Source organism: Nicotiana attenuata, chromosome 7 (assembly GCF_001879085.1).
Source record: "Nicotiana attenuata strain UT chromosome 7, NIATTr2, whole genome shotgun sequence".
Lineage (NCBI taxonomy): Eukaryota > Viridiplantae > Streptophyta > Magnoliopsida > Solanales > Solanaceae > Nicotiana > Nicotiana attenuata.
Window position 1 is genome coordinate 60,896,504 of NC_031995.1, and position 6,446 is coordinate 60,902,949.

The following is a 6,446-nucleotide window of genomic DNA, read 5'->3' on the forward strand; positions in this document are numbered from 1 at the left end:
AGAAGAGAGTGGAGAACTCCTGCCAAGTCAAAGGTGCTGCACCAGTCGGCCTACGCCTCTCATACGCCTCCTACCAAGTGAAGGCAGCCCCAGTAAACTGAAAAGTAGTAAAAGCCACACCACTGGACTCAAGGATCCCCGCTGTACGGAGCATACGCTGACACCTGTCAAGAAAACCCTGGGCATCCTCGCCCTCAGCACCACTGAATGTCGGAGGCTGGAGTCTACCAAACCTCTCAAGATGGCGCTGCTCATCCTCTGTCATAGCTGGAACCCTGAACTCCTGCACTGGTGCAACTGGCTGAGCTGGAGGTGCCTCTGGAGTCTGTAATCCCTGCACTACCTGCTCAGGTGTGCGAGCAGCGGGGGTCTGATTGCCTCCCCCAGCCTGCGAAGTAGCTGCTGCTGTGGTGGCTGAAACTGCCTGAGCCAGGCCAGTGCAAACTGTCAAAATCTAAGCCAAAGTCTCCTGAAAGCCAGGAATCACGATGGGCACAGCTGGCGCCTGAACTGGTGCTGCTGGAGCCTGATCCTGAACTGGGGCAACTGGTGGATCAACAGGCGCTGCCCCTGCTGCTCTGCCTCTGCCACGACCACGACCTCGTCCATGGCCTCTGGTGGTCTCAGTGGGTGGTACTGGTGGTCGTCTACCTCGTCCAGTAGTTCGTGTCCTCACCATCTGTGAGAGAATAGAACAAAGAGAAGTTTAGTACTCGGATCAACAAGTTCCCACGACAAGAATTTCAAGAATATGGAGTTTTCCTAAAGGTTCTGCACCCTCTCGAGGATAAGTACAGACGTCTCCGTACCGATCCGCGAGACTCTACTAAACCAGCTCATGACTTGTGAGACCTAGAAACCTAGGCTCCGATACCAACTTGTCACGACCCAAATTCCCAAACCCGGTCGTGACGGTGCCTCTCGTGAAGACAAGGACAGCCAGAACAACGCAAACACCTCCTTTAAAGCAATTAATTAACATTAGTGATTCTAACACATGCGTAATATAGCAAAGAGTGCGGAAATAGCAATAATAATAACGAGGGAACCCATCCCGACACAGCCCAAACCGGGGTGTCACAAGTCATCAGCTACTACAGAGTTGCTATAAGTCTAAGAAATAGAATATCTAATACAATAGTCTGAAGGAACTGAAATAACATAAAATAGGGGAGTCAAGGGGCTGCGGACGTCAACAGCTACCTCGAAGCTCCAACTCGCTGCCTGGTCTGTGAAGAATATCAGTGCACAGGAGCGGACTCTGCTATGCCTGAATCTGCACACATGGTGCTGGGAGTAATGTGAGTACTCCGACCCAGTGAGTAATAATAATAAATAATAACCGAAGGCATGAAAACACATAAGTGCACAAGGCAGTTCTATATCAGGCAGTAAATCACTTAAAGCAGTAAAACAGTAAAAGTCGAATGATATCTCCCTTTTAAAAACAAGTAAATCAGATAAAACAACAAATAAATAGTGAATAGAAATCTGCCCCTCGGGCCCAGTATCAACCGCCTCTAGACAGTATCAGCCCGTCGGGCTCAGCATCAGTCACTGAGCATAACATCAGCCCCTCGGGCTCACTCTCACATCACATGGGTACCCGCGCTCACTGTGGGTGTGCAGACTCCGGAGGGGCCCCTTACGGCCCAATCGCTATATCAACATAAGGCCTGAAAGCCTTCTGACATCACACTCGAGGCCTAAAAGCCTCCTCACATAACACTCGAGGCCTGAAAGCCTCCTCACATAACACTCGAGGCCTGAAAGCCTCACTTAGTCCAGAAACATCATAAGCCCCTCGGCATCATTAAAATAATAGTGCTCAGCCCAAGCAACAGTGGAAATATCATTAAAGTCTCGAAATTCAATTAAAGCGGCTGAGTTTGTAAAACAGTATAATCATTAGGACTGAGTTCAACTATCATATCAAGACAGTGAGGAAACAGTGATAACAATCCCCGAAGGATTCAAGTAGTCGGCATTAAGCCCAAAATATGGCAATAAGCCCAAATCATGATGATAAACAGAACAGCTCAATCAAATACGCGGTAAAATATCAAACGGGACGGACCAAGTCACGATCCCCAGTAGTAAACAACCCCGCTCTCGCCATTAAGCGTGTGTTTCACCTCAATATAGCACTACGTTGTGCAAATCCGGGGTTTCAAACCCTCAAGATATCATTTACTATCATTACTCACCTCAAGCCGACCAAAATCCTAGCTCCCTATGCCCTTGCCTCGCGAATCGACCTTCTCGCGCGTCGAATCTGATCCAAACCACAACGAATACGTTACAATAGGCTAAGGGAACATAACCCAATCGAAGAGAATCGAAAAACATCGAAAATCACAAAATTTGCAAAACCCGAGCCCCGGGCCCACTTCTCAAAAATCAGAAAAAGTTAACATCATCGGATTCCTTATCTCGCCACGAGTCTATACATACCAAGAACNTTAACTTTCTTCCAAGTCTGATCTGTACAAGCTTAGAGGGATATTGGTGATATATTCTTCGGATTCAGATAATGATTTGACTAACAAAAGTATGGAAATGCTAATCAAAAGAATTAAAGCTAAAATATTTTTCAGATTCAGACATTTTAGCTTTAATTCTTTTGATTAGCATTTCCATACTTTTGTCAGTCAAATCATTGTCTGAATCCGAAGAATATATCACCAATATCCCATTAAGCTTGTACGGATCAGACTTGGAAGAAAGTTGAAAACAAAACTTCCTATAATCTTTGTCATCATAGAGTCTTATGATCCCCGTTTTATGGGAACTGCCATGACCAATGGAAAATATTCCATCACCATCACCCTTGTCACTCTCAATTAAACTTCTTTTCTTCTTGGAAAATGAAGTAGAGAATTCCTCTATAATCTTTCTTTTATCTACTTAGGAAATGTTAAAATTCCTGCCTATACCATCACTAGTTGAAACACATGCCATTGCAGTCTCAACATCAATGTCGCTAACGAGAACAATAATTGATCAAAGGACACACCCTGTCAGCTACTGTATCCAAGTTATTCTCTGTATCCAAGTTCATCCCGAGTAATAGTACCACGAGGATAATCACCAAAGCCACCGGACAGCTTTATGATGCCAATGAAGCAAGATGAGTTATTCAATGAAACTCGTATTGTAAAGAAGAAGAAAGAGACTGATTCAGAAAGGTGGGTCGAGCCTCGACTATACATGTAAGTTTTTCACTTTTCATTAAGTATTTTGATTTACTTTTATATAAATTTTGAAATATTAATTCAATATAATTTTTCTTATAGGTTTGCTTCACAGCTGATGTGGGGGAATTCATACGCAGTCAGCCACCTAACGAGTTGGCCGAGGCAATCCAACTTTCGAACGAGGATACTAAAAGAACACTGCTTGAGTAGTTTATATACTTTGAACTAGACAATAGAACAAGTTTTCGAATGAGCTTGTAATAAACGTTAACTTAGTTTTGTTAGCTTAATGTTTTAGTTCTATTGATCTTTATATTTTGTTGCTTTTTAGTGTTGTGGTTGGCATAAAATGCCTGTTTAGGATATTTGGTATAAGCTGGCAGGTGGTGTAGCAGCCAAAACAGGCAGTTTCTGCCAAAAATATACCAAAAAAAGCGACCAACTTTGGTCTCCAGTTGGTCGCTTTTCACTTTAAAAAAAATAATTTTCTGGGCAATAGCGACTAGTCTTGGTCGCTATTGTATTTTAAAAAACAATTTCTGGTAATTTGGCGACCAACGTTGGTCGCTCATAGTTAAAAAAAAATTAATTCTTGCCATTGGCGACCAATTTTGGTTGCAAATTAAATAAAAAATTATAAAAATTACTAATATAGCGACCAAAGTTGGTCGCTTGATATGATTAACAATAAATAAAAATAAAACGTTATTTACATCTGGAGACCAACTTTGGTCGCCAAATTTATAATATTAAAATATTTGAGCGACCAAAGTTGGTCGCTATATGCTTTGCCCGGAAAATTTGGTCCTTTTACCTGTGAGACCAAAGTTGGTCGCTAATTAGCGACCAACTTTGGTCCCTAAGGTAAAGGGACCAGCTTAATATCGACCAGGCGTGTTTGGTCGCTTTTTGGCCAATAAGCGACCAACTTTGGTCGCTTTTTGTGGTCGCTTTTTTCCGAATTTCTAGTAGTGGGAGAAAAAAAATGTACCGAGTTGTGTTAGATTGCAGTTTTGTAGATTACTGATTTTGCCATTAACATTCCGTAAAATGGAACATAACTAGGAAAAAGATTACTATATAATACAACCAGATAATAATCATACTTTGGGTATCCAATTCAAATTTAGAGCCTGTTTGGATGGGCTTAAAAGTTGGTCAAACAAGCTTTTAAGCCCTTTTTAACTTGTGGAAGTGTTTGGCAACCAAAAAAAGAGCTTAAAAAGTTAAAATCTGCTTAAAAAAAGCTAAAAGCAATAAGTTGGGTAAACTCAACTTTTTCTAAANGTCGCTAATTAGCGACCAACTTTGGTCTCTCAGGTAAAAGGACCAAATTTTTCGAGTAAAGAGAATAGCGACCAACTTTGGTCCCCAAGGTAAAGGGACCAGCTTAATATCGACCAGGCGTGTTTGGTCACTTTTTGGTCGATTTTTGGCCAATAAGCGACATACTTTGGTCGCTTTTCGTGGTCGCTTTTTTCCGAATTTCTTGTAGTGGATGTAGGAGGGTAGAGTTATTGCTTATGCTTCTCGTCAGTTGAAGCCCCATGAGAAGAACTACCCTGTTCATGATTTGGAGTTGGCTGCCATAGTTCATGCATTGATGATTTGGAGGCACTACTTGTATGGCGTATCTTGTGAGGTATTTACTGATCATCACAGTCTTTAGCATTTGTTCAAGTAAAAGGATCTTAATTTGAGGCAGCGGAGATGGCTAGAGTTGCTTAAGGATTATGATATTACTATTCTGTATCATCTGGGAAACGCCAATGTAGTGGCCGATGCTTTGAGCCGAAAGGCAGTGAGTATGGGGAGTTTGGCGTACATTCCAGTTGGGGAGAGGCCCCTTGCAGTTGATGTTCAGGATTTGGCCAATCGGTTTGTGAGATTAGATATTTCGGAGCCCAGTAGAGTGTTGGCTTGTGTGGTTTCTCGGTCTTCCTTATATGATCGCATCATAGAGTGCCAGTATGATGATTCGCATTTGCTTTTCCTTAAGGACAGGGTTCAGCATGATGATGCCAGAGACGTGACCATTGGTGAGGATGGTGTATTGAGGATGCAGGGCCGGATTTGTGTGCCCAATGTGGATGGGCTTAGGGAGTTGATTCTGGAGGAGGCCCATAGCTCGCAGTATTCTATTCATCCGGGTGTCGCGAAGATGTATCAGGATTTGAGGCTGCACTACTGGTGGAGAAGAATGAAGAAAGATATTATGGGATTTATGGCTCGGTGTCTCAATTATCAACAGGTGAAATATGAGCATCAGAGACCTGGTGGCTTGTTTCAGCAGATGGATATTCCCGAGTGGAAGTGGGAGAGGATTACTATGGACTTTGTTGTTGGACTTCCTCGGACTTTGAGGAGATTTGATACTATTTGGGTGATTGTTGATCGGCTGACCAAGTCCGCGCACTTCATTCCTGTGTGTACTACCTATTCTTCAGAGCGGCTGGCAGGGATTTATATCCGGGAGATTGTTCGGTTGCATGGTGTTCCGGTTTCTATCGTCTCAGATAGAGGTACTCAGTTTACTTTGCAGTTTTGGAGAGCCGTGCAGAGAGAGTTGGGTACTCAGGTGGAGTTGAGCACAGCGTTTCATCCTCAGACGGACGGACAGTCCGAGCATACTATTCAGATATTGGAGGAAATGTTGCGTGCTTGTGTCATTGATTTTGGAGGTTCATGGGATGAGTTTTTGCCACTTGTAGAGTTAGCCTACAACAACAACTATCAGTCAAGCATTCAGATGGCTCCGTATGAGGCGTTGTATGGGAGGCGGTGTAGATCTCCAGTTGGTTGGTTCGAGCCCGGCGAGGCTAGGCTATTGGGGACAGATTTGGTTCAAGATGCCTTAGAGAAGGTGAAGCTGATTCAGGAGAGGCTTCGTACAGTGCAGTCGCGTCAGAAGAGTTATGCAGACCGTAAGGTTCGAGATGTGTCTTATATGGTTGGTGAAAAGGTCTTGCTGAAGGTTTCACCCATGAAAGGTGTTATGAGATTTGGAAAGAAAGGGAAGTTGAGTCCGCGGTTCATTGGCCCTTTTGAGGTACTTAGGAGCATTGGGGAGGTGGCTTATATGCTTGCTTTGCCACCCAGCTTGTCGGGCGTGCATCCGGTATTTCATATTTCTATGCTCCGGAAGTATGTTGGGGATCGGTCTCATGTTTTGGACTTCAGCACAGTTCAGTTGGATGATGATTTGACCTATGATGTGGAGCCAGTGGCTATTTTGGGTCGTCAGGTTCG